This window comes from Hirundo rustica, chromosome 1 (assembly GCF_015227805.2).
Source record: "Hirundo rustica isolate bHirRus1 chromosome 1, bHirRus1.pri.v3, whole genome shotgun sequence".
Lineage (NCBI taxonomy): Eukaryota > Metazoa > Chordata > Aves > Passeriformes > Hirundinidae > Hirundo > Hirundo rustica.
In genome coordinates, this window is record NC_053450.1 from 73,809,790 (window position 1) to 73,824,285 (window position 14,496).

General features: G+C 38.7%; 1 protein-coding gene across 7 annotated transcripts in view; it reads right to left on the minus strand.

Moving 5' to 3' along the window:
• The window catches only part of CTNND2 (catenin delta 2), a 641,697-nt gene that overhangs the window by 142,462 nt on the left and 484,739 nt on the right, over positions 1-14,496 (minus strand). The window lies entirely within an intron of this gene.

The following is a 14,496-nucleotide window of genomic DNA, read 5'->3' on the forward strand; positions in this document are numbered from 1 at the left end:
TAAAAGCAGCCGAAGTTAGTCAAGAGTGTTGCCTCATCAAGGTTTCTCATGGCTCCTCAAGGTTTTGGCAAGGGTTTCTCCCATGCTGGAGAAACATTATCTCCTTCTGAGTGTTACACAGCACACGGTAGGAAAAAATCCCACAAGGCTAGAGCAAACAAACAAACAAAAAGCACTTAATGTCAAAAAGAGTTTAGGAGTCCTGCCTTTACATTTAATTACTGGGAATGGGAACAGCTACTGTAGTCTCAGTAAGGATTTTATATCAACTAAATTGGGATGAGCAAAGTTGAAAGGAAAAGGAGGAAGACATCAGAAATATAAAGACAAGGATGAGAAATAAATTATTATAAGCTTGTTCTAACAACATTGAGGGAGACCCTTAAATGATGCGGGAACAGAAGTCTTATGTGTACCCAAGGTGGCCTACAAAATAAATTTCTAATGTGATATCTTATATAAAAAAATTCTAAAAAAGCACAAAAATATTTGAAGACAAATGATCAAGAAGGTCGATCAAGAAGGTCAGGCACAATTTATTATGAAATCCATTTCAAACAAATACATTTTTATTGTTCTGTGCCACTACTTGTTCCTCAAAGAGTAATCAGCCTTTGATCTAATTTTAAGAAACCACACATATTCAAAACTAACATCCAAGGAGTACAACGACTGAGAAAGCTTTAAGCAAGTCATACAGACATCTCTGAAAAAGTCAAGAAGTTTCCCCATGGGTACAGCTGGCTAATGCCTCAAACAAGCCAGGCACCTCATTTAAGACCAAAAGAAAAAATGAAGTATTTGTGAAGCAGTTTTTGCATGGGCATGTGCTCTGGGGTCAACGCAGAGGGAAATCTTGGAAGACAGAAACAGTTAACAAACAGTAAAATCTATTAGGAATTCATGCTTCATCTACTCACTTAAAATCTTTATGTACATGTATGGCACTTCATGGATCCAACACAAGCTTAAATGAGGTGAAGTGCAGGATCCTGCGCTGCTGTCACAACAAGCCCATGCAATGCTACAGGCTTGGGGAAGGGTGGCTGGGAAGCTGGCTATCAGAAGGGAAACCGTCTACAGCTGGCTGAACATGAGCCAGCTGTGCCCAGGTGGCCAAGAAGGCCAATGGCATCCTGGCCTGTACCAGCAACGGTGTGGCAGCAGCATTAGGGAAATGATCCACCCCCTCTGCTCGGCACTGGTGAGTACTCAAATCCTGCACCCAGTTCTGGGCCCCTCACTACAAGAAGGACACTCAGGTGCTGGAGCAGATCCAGAGAAGGGCAATGGAGTTGATGAAGGAGCACAAGCCCTGTGAGGAGCAGCTGAGGGAGCTGGAATTATTTAGCACGGAGAAGAGGAGGTTCAGGGTGACCTTATCACTCTCACATATGGCTGAAGGGAGGGTGTAGCCAGGTGGGAGTTGGTCTCTTCTCCCAAGTAACAAGCGGTAGAGCAAGAGGAAGTGGCAAAATGTTACGTCAGGGGAGGTTTAGGTTTGATATTATGAAAAACTTCTTCACTGAAAAGGTTTTCAAGCCCTGGAATGCGTTGCCCAGGGAAATGTGGAGTCACTGTCCCTGAAGGTATTTAAAAGGTGTGCAGATGTGGCACTTTGTGGTGGAATTTGCAGTGCTGAGTTAATGGTTGGACTAGATGATCGTGATTATTTCCAACCTAAATGATTATGTGAATCTATGATTCACTTCAAATAAAAACTGAAAAGTGATTCAGGCTTTAGGGTTCCAAAATTGAGCTATATGAAATTACTCACTGCTAAACCAGAAGTTCTCTCTTCCTTCTTCAAGTTTATCTGGCATATTCTTTTTTTTTTTTTTTAGTAACAGCAAAACCAAAATATAGAACAACTGTGTTATCAAAAAGCATACACACCATCATGTTACAGCGTTAAAGTGTTTTAATATCTATACAGTTACCACACAGCTTTGGTATAAATGCCAAAGTGATAATTTTAAAAGATAAACTAGGATATTTTTCCTTAAATAGGCATTATATTGGTACTCATGTGCAACTTTCTGAGGAATATGCAGGTGACCACGAAGACTACAGCTGGCACTACATGATGCATGAAGAGATGGACATTGGTAAAATACATCAATTTCAAGCAGAAAAGCTCACCAGTTTGTTTGAGAGTTTATGCTTCTGCTGCTCAGAGAAACCATAACATCTTTCAGTTTAGAAATGAGAAAAGCAGACCAAAGAGAAAAGGTGCTGCAAAATATCTCACCAGTAAAATCTTTTCCATGTGAACAGGATGACTTGCAATTAAATAGCTCATTTCTGAGCCAGAAAAAAATTTACCAAGTTTATCTGGGAGGGGTGGGGGGTGAAGCTTGCTTGTTTTGTTTGCTTGGGTTTACAATCCATTACCATCTAACCTTCATGTAAAAACAAATTTTCTTCCCCTACTGACCAGAATTTCAAAACCAAGCATGCTACATGAAGAGCCACCTACATGACAAAACAGATGACATTTACTAAACAGACTAAAACAAAATTTTATGCATCAGTTCCACAAAAGGTGAATCAAGCACTGAGCTTCACACTTCAACCTCGAAAAAGAAACAAGATCTGATAGAAGAAAGAATACAGTTAAAAAATATATGAGTTGCCTGGTGTGATGAGTAATATCAGGAACGACAGAATGAAAACATGCCTGCTGATCTTTGTGAATTATATTTTTAAAGCACAATATGTTGAATGAATATTTTAATTGCTTCGCTGCTAAAAAAAAGAGAGTAAGAATGAGAAAAAGTATTACTTTGTAGAAAAAAATCATTCTGTGTGCTACAATTCACCTAAAGACTCGGAGGGCTCTGTCTCCATTCACAGGGATTCTGTGCCTGTGCTGTTTTTCCCACTCTTTCCCTTGCACACAACCGAGTGGCATCTCACATTCCCCAGCAGTTTATCCTGTGGATGCTTGCAGGTGATAGGTTTTGCTATCTCCTGTTCATTTCTAAAGGGACGTGTGTGGTTCTGCTACACTGAGACAGTATTCCTGAGCTGTACCTTCCCTTTCCAGTCAGGGTGGCTGACAGCACACTAGTATTCAGCTCATGCAGCTCCTTCTGTCCCAGGAACTTGAAAGCCAGCAGCAGACTGATGTGATTCAAAGATAGTTTCTTAAAAGCAAAGGCATTAAATATTAATCTAAAATGCATTTCTGTCAGGGAAAAAAAAAAAAAAAAAGGTAATACAACAGAAATGAAACAGATGTTACATAACACTTTATATAACTTGACAAAATTTCTTAAATTTTACTGAAAAAAGAACCTATTCTTACCTGGGAAAAACAAGATTTATTTTTAAAACTTTCTTTGCATTCCCAAGCTCAGATATTTGGCAGAGTAACTGTCATGCAGGGAGAGACAGAGCTGATTGTTCCCAACTAGGAGCTCAGTTTCTGATGCTGCTTTTTATCTGGACTACTCTCTTGCTTTGTTGGGTTTTGTTTTTACAACAGGCCTTTATTCACCACAAGTCTCACCCCATCTTCATGCTTCTATCAAATATCTATATCAATGTTTAAAACTATACTCTCCAGCAGGTTTAACTATGCCTGACAAATTGTGAGGCTGTGATGGATGTTATCAGGATCTATTTCTGTATGGAAATAGAGGCAAAGGAAATGAAATTATTTGTTCAAGTCCTTTAGGGAGCTCAGAGCCACAGCCCAGAGGACAATTCTGACTTAGTCCCCCAGGGCAGATCTCAGCTAAGTTAGTCACAGCTCTGGTGAATTCAGTAGTGCTACTGACAAATGCCCTTATCAAGAACGCCGGGACAGATGGATAAGCAGCAATTTGCACCAATGTGGCATCAAATCCCAGACCCGAGTTTGAGCCTTCTGTCTCTTTCCTAACTTAAGACGAAGAAAAAATTTCTTACTATAATATTTATTGACATATCAGTGGCTGCTGACTTGTTACATCTAGGAGGAAAAGAAAACAGAATATGTCAGTCTGTTTGCCTACTAAAGACAAACAGTGGAGTATCAACTTGTCAGATATAGAGTGAACCAACTCTATTCCCACACAGACCTGCCCCAAAGTAGCCACTTCTGAACTCAAAAGAATGACCTTCAACTCTCCAGCACAACTGAGCATGGCCAGTTGCATCTACCCATGTCTCGAATGCATTGTCCCCTTTTTACACCATCTTTTCTCAAAAATAAAAAAAGAGAGGATCCGAGGAGAAGGATTAACAATGTTAACAGTGCTGGGTGAGTCGGTGTTGTGTTGTTTCTCACAACTCTTAATCCACAGATACTGCTAATTTCTATTAAGTTATTTTATTTATATATATATATATATATTTATATTTATATTTATATTTATATTTATATTTATATTTATATACTTATATATATTATAAGTTATTTTCCTTCCTTTTTCTCACTGGAAATATTTTGTGCATGTCTTTGGAAGACACTGTTAAATACAGTGGAAGAGCTTTCGGAAGAGCTGTTAAATACAGAGCTGTGATTAGGAATCTATGCCAATCAAAGTGAAAACTGAAAGAACACAGATTACATAAATTTTGGAAAAAAAATTATTTCCATGAAGAATGCAGAGAGCTGCTTTCATCTGAGGAATCACGTGTTTTCTTTTAACAAGATATTTTGAATCTTTCTATTAAAGTTGGCTCTCTGCCATTAATGTCCTGTCTACTTGCCGGCCAGAAGCACTTGACCAGTACCACTGATGCCACAACACAGGCAGATAGGACAGGAAAAGGTGCCAAACTCTCCAGTACACAGATTGATAGAAGTGTACTCATGTCAGCTGGATGACAGTGTCTTCTCTGGCATGTATGAAGTTTTTTTGCATTACCTCTGAGAATATGTATTCGTATCCACACTATGAAAATCAATAAGGGGTTCAGGCTGCTGCTGGAGGCAGTGAAGATGTGTTGGGGGCTAAGTTTCCCTATAGAATTTCCCCCCCCCCCATAAGTTGCTAAGAGACTAAATACTGATGCTTAAAGGGTACTTGACCCACACAAAAGAAATAGATCACTTAGTTTGGGGGGAGGGAAAGGCTCAGGGGCTCCGGGAGCTGAGAGTGGTCTCTTCCTCCCTCGGCATTGGAGAGGATGGTCGGGCGACTGCTGGTTGCGTGAGGAGTCCATTGTTAACGGAGGGTCCGGTCCTGGGAATTCTATCATCTGCTGGAGCCCCCAGGAATTCAGAGCCCCTCGCCTGCCCTGCTGGAGCTGGGTCAGCCCCTGTCCAGCCATCGCAGCTTCTTCAGCACTGCTCACTTTTCCTGCCAGGACACCCCCCTGCCTGCTGGGGACCCTCACCCTTCCAGCCACCAGCCCAGGAGTTTCCACCGTTCCTGCTTGGTGCTCTCAGGGTCCCAAGGGATCAGACTGCCCCGAGCTTTGTGAAACAAAGCCCCTTAAGGTTCCTGGTTCTGTTTATTATTAATGCTGCAGTTGTTGTTGTTGTTTGTTTGCCTTGTTATACTTACTAGTAAATAACTTATTCCTTTCCCCATAGCTCTGACTGAAAAGCCTTTTTAATCTTCTAAATTGTAATAACTTGGAGGGAAGGGATTGGAATTCCCCATTCCTAGAGAGGCCCCGCCTCTCCCTAGCAGATACCTGTCTTTTCAAACCGAGACAAGATGTCAGTTATGCTTCTAATAAGGACAGCTTCCATGCCTCATGCCAAGAGCCTGTGAGAAATTTATCTGTTTCAAGGCTTATCTTTGACTCTGTGGTGTTTACCACAACAGTGGACTGTTAAGACATTTAATCTACCAAGAGTTACACATGATCAGTGTGAAGCATATGTGCTGATAAAACGAGACAGTAACATATTGATAATATGTCTGAAACTGTATCTATATATATTTCTATATACTTTATTACTGTAAGATTTTAGCATATGAATTCTTACTTGCTTTCCTAATTCAATACAACAGATTGGCTGGATATGTGGAAGGAAATGAAATGTAGGATGTGAAGAGTATGTAGATACTCGGAATGTACAGACACCAGTTTTGTGAGGACATCTGCTCAATGGCTGTCCAGCGTATAAACAGAAAGAAAGCAGGAAAAAACCAATAAACCATACTGGCATACACAAACCCTGCAGAGCAAGAGACAGCACCAAAGACCAGGTCTGGGAGGTCACTGCTTGATGGGCTGCTAAAGGAACCACTCGAAGGTTTGGAGGGGCTGAGCCTGAGCTTCATTAACTGATAAAGTGGGCACACAGGGTGAACGAATGGAAAGGTCCTATGGGAAAGAACATGCTGATGGGATTGTGGCAGTGTGCCAGACTCACAGGATGTTTAGCAGAAGAGCAAAATAGGCAAAGGGAAACATTCCAAATGCATGGAGGAGGAACAACATGAGGAAATAAAGAAGGGCATGATAAAAGAGATTGGTCATCTCTAAGTTTTGCTTCAGCATGCTTGTCTGGCCACACCCCTCATCTGATCACTGCGCCCTGTTTCATCTGCTTATTAATCCTAGTTGCTAACAATTGCATAACACTAGTGAACCTTTAGCTGAAATAGCTGATGAGAAGAACAGGAGATGTGGGAAAGAGCTATCAGAGACATTGTGGATCTCAGGGACAGATACTGGTGAGACCGGAGTGAACAAAATACAGGTGAGTGACCTTTCTTCACATCAAGCTATGAGAAATCTGGCCCTGGAACCTGGCTGTTGCTTATGGCTTTGCAACAGCAGAAGCAATGTTAAAGCAAATAGACATTATCTGTTCTGACTCCCGCTAAGGTTTTGAACCCCATTTTGAAATATATTCTGTGAAATCTGTGGAGTGAAAATTATTCTATTCCTCCCAGCAGCAAAGAAAAGAAGCAAACCCCCTTCTTTCAATCACTGCATAATGGAAATTGCCTCTTCCATCCCTTGGAAGGCTACAAAAACTAGAGCTTGAGATACAAAAAGAAGGGAAAGTGAAGCTTCAAGTTTTAAACAATTTAGCCAAAGACTGTTAAATAATGAAGCATTCCAAAACAGCCTAAAAATACTTCTGTGACAAAAACCAAAACACCCTTCCTCTTCTATTTATATTCAGCAAGTGGGTATCTGAGATATTGTTCAAATTTTGCCAGTAGGTATAACTGAAACATCCTTTTCTGCATTTAATTCTGAGTACCCTGCCACACAAAGTAAAATATAATGGAAACAGACGAGAAGTAGGAACAGGTAAAAAATCCTGTTAGACTGACAGTGATAAAATGTGCTACTAAAATAACACAATCTGCTCTTCCCGGTAAGACATTAAGTGTTCCACTATTAACAGCTCCACATTCCTAATTCATGGTTAGATGCTTACTTTCTACATTTTTCTTATATAATCACTATTGAGCAAGTCTTCATCCAAAGGAGGTGAAGGAAATATGCACAACAATCAATCCTTTCTACACATCAGAGATATTAATTGCCAGTTTAATTGACATACATTGCATCATCTTCCACTTACTCTGTGACATTTCTTCTATGAAAAAAGTATGTTTTAATATATCCAAATACACATATTTAAACACATGGAATTATTTTTAATGCCACTCTGTTACATATAGAACAGAACTAAAAAATAACTGGCTGCAGGCACAGGTAATTTTATGTGTCCAATAAACACCAAATTAAAAGGACAACTCAGTTTAAGTCTGCTTCTGGAAATAATTAGTAAGAACTGGGTTTAGATACTGGTTTCCTAACCAGCAGGGCAAGCGCTAACTACTTCACATGTGAATGGATTGTGAGCAACTCTGTTCCACCAGTGCTGGCAGGAGAAGCCACAAGTAAGCCAAACCAAATTCCCACAAATTTTTAAATGGTGGCAGGCTGTGTAGTGTTTGTGAGACACTCTTGGACTACAGCCACCCTGTTCTTCTCAGGCTCACTGTGTGAGCAGACTGGAGTGTCCACACAGACCAGGACACTGCAGCGAAGGCCAAGATGGCGGCACAGCAACTTGACTGCACTGAGCGTTTATACTCAGCATCCATGAAATTATTATATTTCTTCATGTTTCTACTGCAGTTAATTCCCTCAGTTATTCATCTTTGCCTTGTTTACCTTACTAAAAGGACTTTCATCTAAGAGGGAAAGAACTACAATATTTTTCGGAGAAGGGTTTGGAAGACAAGCAGCCCCACTGCTATCTAGTTTCAGAGGGCTGATTCCTAAAACTTGAAATGGATTTGAAGGGGAGAAAATAACTCGTCAGAACAGAATATGGGAGTAATATTTAGTGCAGCACATCTCTTATGGCAAATATACTAGTTCAAACTTCAAGACCTCTCCATTATTTCCTCTGATGTGCCCATGGAACAGCAGGTAGACAATACAAAATCTGTGCATTGCAAATGCACGAGACTTATTACAGACAAATTTACACGTAACATCATAGGGTAATTTAGCTTCATTAGTGGAGTAATTTGCTACAGGTTTAAAAAAGTGCTGAGCAATTTTGACTGAAAATAGAGCAGAATGTTATGCAAATTGCTGCATTAACTCCAAAGTCTAATTTGTTTAAGGAATCTAAATCAGGGTTTGGATGTAGGTCCCATTTAAGAATGGCTTTCTCATTAAGACTTTTTTGGATCAGATACAAAGGTAACACAAAGCTGTGAACAGGCATAATGCAAATAAATTCAACTACCAGTATACATACAGTGTTCTGCTTAAAGTTGGATAAAAATTGTTCTCTCTGTGCTAAACTGCACTGCATGGAGAAGGATGGGGATCTTTTTTTCTGTGTCTATAGAAACCAGGTGGGTGTTTGGTGGAAAGGCTGTGTGACGTGAGAGTGCAAAGCATGAGGTCAATACTAAGGAGCTTTTTTTTTGTAGGAGTGGGTATCTTATTCCTGTTACTGAGTACAGATTTGTTTTTCTCTGTGTCTCTTAAGTGACCTCTTTAGATCTTGGGATCTATGTGTGGGGTTGACAGAGGGTCAAAACCATTTTCTGAACAAGAGGAGACTCAAAATCATGTTCTAAAATTGCCCTGAGAAGGTATGAATAAATGTGCTGCTTTCTCAGTCAGTAACCCTTAATGTATTCTGCTCTGTGACACATTTGTTTTTCATGCTTGGTAGGAAGGCTATACCTGTTATAAATCAAAGTTTTCATGTGATTTTAGGTTTTATGCCTATCCCTGGGTAGGCATAAGTTACCTGTAATTGTAAAGCACTTTACCCTAAACTTTCAAAAAACATTACATTTGAAGGACAACACAAGTATCCTACTCTAATCATGAAGGACTAGTGGGATCTTCCAAATAACGCTTTTAACTGCAAGCACAGAGCTGACCTCAAGTGCTTGTCTGGCTGTGAAGGCATCAGAAAAGCAATTTTCAATCCCACTGTTAAAAACAGTATCTCCTAAAATTAACAGCTTGGCACTGACCCATATTATGAACTGAGGAACACACACAAATATGATAAAATACACACACGCCAAAGCCCTCAGTAGCTATTGTAACTACTTGATACTGATTTGGAGTCTTTGTTTTTCAAAAAATGCACAATGCTAAAGAAGGTTCAGCAGTGTGCACTTCATAGACAGTGCAATAGCAGTATTAATTTAGGATGCAAAGACATTGGCATTACTCAACCAATCAACTGACTTAGTACAGTTTGACATTAAATGAAAAATGATGATTAACAAGGGTTTAGATAATTTACTTTCTGGTATTTAAAAATAAGAATCTATTCTTATGAATGAAGGTTTACATTTATTATTGGGGAAAAGAACTGACATATATACTTCAACTAAAAACATTCTGGTATTCCTGTAACCAGATACCTAGTGAAGTTTAAAAAGATAAAGAAAACTCAAGGTTTTTTTTTTTTTTTTTTTTTTTTTAATGTAAAGCAAAAGTAATTTTTTTAGAGAAAGCAGTATGTCACTTTGCCAATATTTCAACAGCAATAGAGGACATCCCCTCAGTGTTACATGACAATTTCTGAAGCTGTAGCTCACTCGGTTCAGTTAAGGATATCATAAATGGGATTTAGGCAATGTGAACACAAATGCCATCTAGGAACAAGATGGTTACCAATAAGACCAAAGAAAAAAAATTTTCAGGCATTTAAGCCCAAACAACAAACAAAACAACTCTATCTGACATTTCAGCTCTAACTGGAAATTCCAGAAGTTCCTTTTTTGATGCCTTACCTCAGTTTGCCTGACAGAATAAACAAAAGGCCTTTTCTCAGATTAAAAATACATTTACAATTTATTACATTGAGCATCATACCTGATGATTTCTGCTCACAGAACATTCTCTACTGTGTTTTAAATATGAGGTGGTGTCTTCTTAGAAATGATGCATTATCCTTCAAAGAATCTGCCAGTCGCATGAGAATTTTCTGTCCTGAAGAATTTTGGGAGCAAGCTACTCTCTCAAAATCTAATGAATGCTTTCTAACAACATCCCTCTTTGGTAGGAAAGTTTGCTGATAGAACCCCAGGCACATAAAATTTAAATTTTTGTTTAAGTTCACAAAGGCAGGCTGCAACCTGCAGTTTTAAGAGTTGCAGTGAAGCAGAAAGCTGCACTGCAGAATCTTTCCTCAATCTCCCCATTCACACAAGTTTTATAAATGAAGTAAAAATCAGCACAAGTAAACACTAGCCTCATTGCTAATACACTTCATAATACCCACAGATCAATATGCAAAATTTTATAGATATATAAAATTATGTAATATATAATAAATGTGTGTGTGTGTCTGTGTGTGTGTGTCTATATGCATATAGATACATACACATGTACTGGTTTCAAGGCATTTCTGTTTTAGAGCCTTAGGTGTTCTTATGTCTCTACAAACCTGTGACTTCTGCTGCCAGCATTCTCAGTAGCTTAGTAACAGCCATCTCTTTGTCTTTTTAAACACATTTTGAAGATCAACGGATGGTCTTTACCTTAAAAGTTTCATTTGGCAGGTCCTTTTTATCAGGACTATGATTTTCCTTATTGAAATAATTTTGCTGCCAACCTTTTTAGTACAGCTATGTTGAGAAAGCATCAAATTACAGATACTGATATCAATCTATGTTATTTTATTTCTATATATAGTGTGCAAAGTCTTACCATGGCTTGCTGGATGATGAGAACAGTAATAAAAAATAATGCTCTACAATAGGAAAGTGATCCTTTGCATTCACACATCAGCCTAATAAATCAGAGAAGCAATCGGCAGGAGAGTTATGAATAGAAAGAAATCCATGGCATATACAGTAGAGCAGTATACTGCTTGAAAAAGCTGCAAATATATGTATTACCTGTCCAAAATGTCATACTACCTATGTCAAATGACACTGTCTTTCAGTGTATTACCCTTCCTTCCCTAACACTGAGTATTTTCAAATACAAAAGATAAACTTTTGCAGATGTTTTCATACAGCTACAACACGTTCTCCTCAGACCAGTGGAGAGAGGAACTCTACAGTGCAATGTTCTTTGTGTGTCTGCTGCATGCCACAGAAAGTAGCACAAAGGCATTCATCTTGCACACATAATATTCCTTTTTTTTGCCTCTTCTCCTAACTGCATGAAAAGCATTTGCATCAGATACTCACATCTGAAATTTTTTTGCTTATCTTATTTATTGCTTGAAATTCTCTTCTAGGTGTTTATTCTGACTGCCCAGAGCTGAAAAATATAGAAAACTTTAGCCAATATTCCCTTCTCCAGTGAGGCAGACACAGTAGGAGTGAGTGCTAAACCCAGATAAACAGGGATTCTAGACAGGTTCTTGTTCAAGGCCTCACTCACTCCCTTCAGCCTGCAAGAAGACCAGAACCAGGACCCTAAACAGCAGCAGAACAGAGGTCAAATTCTGCATTCCAAAGATGTTTGTGAGCACTGCTAAGAGCTTCCACTGTAGTGAATAAACAGCACAGTCCAAAGAGCAAAGTTGCAAAAGTGGTAGTTGTCCACTACCACTGCTTAAATATATGTAAAATTTTGGCTCATTTTCACTCTAAGTAATTGTTGCTGATTATTACTATCACAGAAAAACTTTAGAGAGAAACTTCTTGAAAGAGTGGGGGAAAAAAGCCCTGTTCTTTTGGGGACAGGGAGGCAGTGGGAGGCGAGAAACACCAAAGCAGTGTAAAGCAGTGTTGAGATGAAAATACCAATATATATTCTCAATATTAAGCCCATGATTTTCTAAAATAATGTTTTAAGTCACCTTGTAAATTTGCTTGATTCAGTCTCTTTTCAAGATGAGAAAGAATGGTATGTTACAAAACAACTGAAAACAGAAAGGGAAGAAAAACATCTAATTTTTGCTTATCTAGCATTAACTCAGAAAACCCCAACCATAACTAGATGTTCCATTACATTTATGAAATAATGCACTCTTAATTACTTCTTTTTAAGATCATGCCACTTTCTTTTTTCCAAAGAAATAATTTTGAAACGTGAATGCTATAAACCCAAAGCATTCACCAAGATCCTTAGCAGAGCAGAAGATTGGAAGACAAGAACTGGTCCCAGCAATCTGGTCCCAACTGGTCCCAGCCACTACTTCAGTTAACATCCCAACTTAACATCCTAAATCTGCCTTTCCCCCTTACAACCAAATGTTACTCCTGTGGGGCTTGTAATTCATTAATTTATTGAACAACTGGAACATTTTCCTAATCTTAAATCAAGTGAAATGTATGCCAGGTACAGAGTAAATCATTATGATGATTCAGGCACAGTATCTTGATGATGAAATCAAGAATAACCATGGTTTAATGACCCCAGAGGGATCCCAGAGTGTAAAATGCCAGTTTAGTGCTACAGAAAGCACATATTATGGGGACACAGCACTCAGTGACACTCATTAATAGTCAGTCTTATTGTGCACAAAACAGAGATTTATCCTTCCATCATAAAAGAGAAATATCATAAAATGGTATTGTGTAAGTAAGATGGCAAAACTAAACACAGAAATGCATTCAGAAAAGCTTTTGAAAGAAAGACTGTCAGTTTAAGATTTAATTACCAAATAGAAGGTACACTTTAATGCTTTTTTTCCTGTGAAAAAGTGAAAAGGCCTACCATTTAATCTTTTTTTTGTGGAAGTTACTAGCAAAATAAGGACAATATATTAGCAAGAAAAAAAGAGAGTGATATACTTTCATAAATATTGTTTAGTAACTCAGTGTTGGTCTCTAGACTGAGAAACATAATTACAATACTTTACGTGAAGCAAATTAAACTGGTTTCTTATTAGCATTGCAATTAAGGCCACTCATATTTAGTTGTTCTTAACAGTGTTCACACAGAGTATTGTGTCAAGACCAATGTGGCCATTTCTGTCTCACCTGTTTTAGTTAATATTAAAGACAAAAAATGTTCAGCCACAGGCTTGTACTCTATGCCAAACTGAAAGAGGAGAGAGGGTACCATGGAGACGGCATAAAGAGATGTCCAGAGCAGACACAAGACACTCAAAACTGGCACTGTAGTTACTGAAATGTTGTCATATAAACTCTATTGTGCTCCTATCAATAGAGAAGAGCTTGAAGCGCAGATATCACTGCTTTACTCAGGAGAAACAAACCATTTATATCTGCCTGCCTTAAAAGAGAAAGAGAATTCAAGCTACTGACTGCTGGAATGAATAAAATGGAAGGGAGCAGAGTGATCACACAGCACAGAAGATGGGATCAAAAGAAAAAAAGAAGAAAATCGAAAACAAGCAGCAATAGTAGAAAACAAGCGTTAGTCTACTACTAAACTTTCTAAAAAAATTTCTGTGGAAAGAATGTGGGACAAGCTACAGTTAGTTAGTGTATCCAAGTGGTGGGATTTTGATCACGGGAGAGAAAGGGGCATAATTTCTATTTCAAACAAAAAGAGGACTCATCTTTCAGCCATCCCAGGCTTCTAATAGGACAGGGGAAAAGATATCTTCAGCCTCTATATCTCAGTTCAAATTAGTGGGACTGCAAGAATGCCACAAGATGCACAATGCCAGGCAAACTATCTGCCCATACAAAGAAGTGGAATAGGAAATCCCTTGTTTAGCTGTGGTGAATTAATTCCTTGGTTCGCTTTCCTTGTGTGTGTGGCTTTTGCTCTCCTTATTAAACTGTCTTTATCTCATCCCTTGAGTTTTTTCACTATTAGTCTTCCATTTTTCTCCTCTATCACACTGTGGGGCAGTGAGTGAGTGGCTACATGAGGTTTAGCTGCTGGTTGGGGTCAGACTCTGACAGAGGAACAGCCCTCACAAATGTTTTCAACCTGAAGCCATGCAGGAGTTGAAATTGACAGGTAGTTGGAACTTATCACCCCTAAGAAGAAGAAAAGGAAATAATAATAATCCCCATTTACAGGAGTGCTCACTGTCATGCATGGCTAAAAACGGGCCACTGGTTTGAAATTTAGCCAAGGGCTTTCAGTATAAACCCTTTTTATTTCAAGTACATTTCTGTGTAGAGCTCTTACTTAACATGTTCATTATTTGTG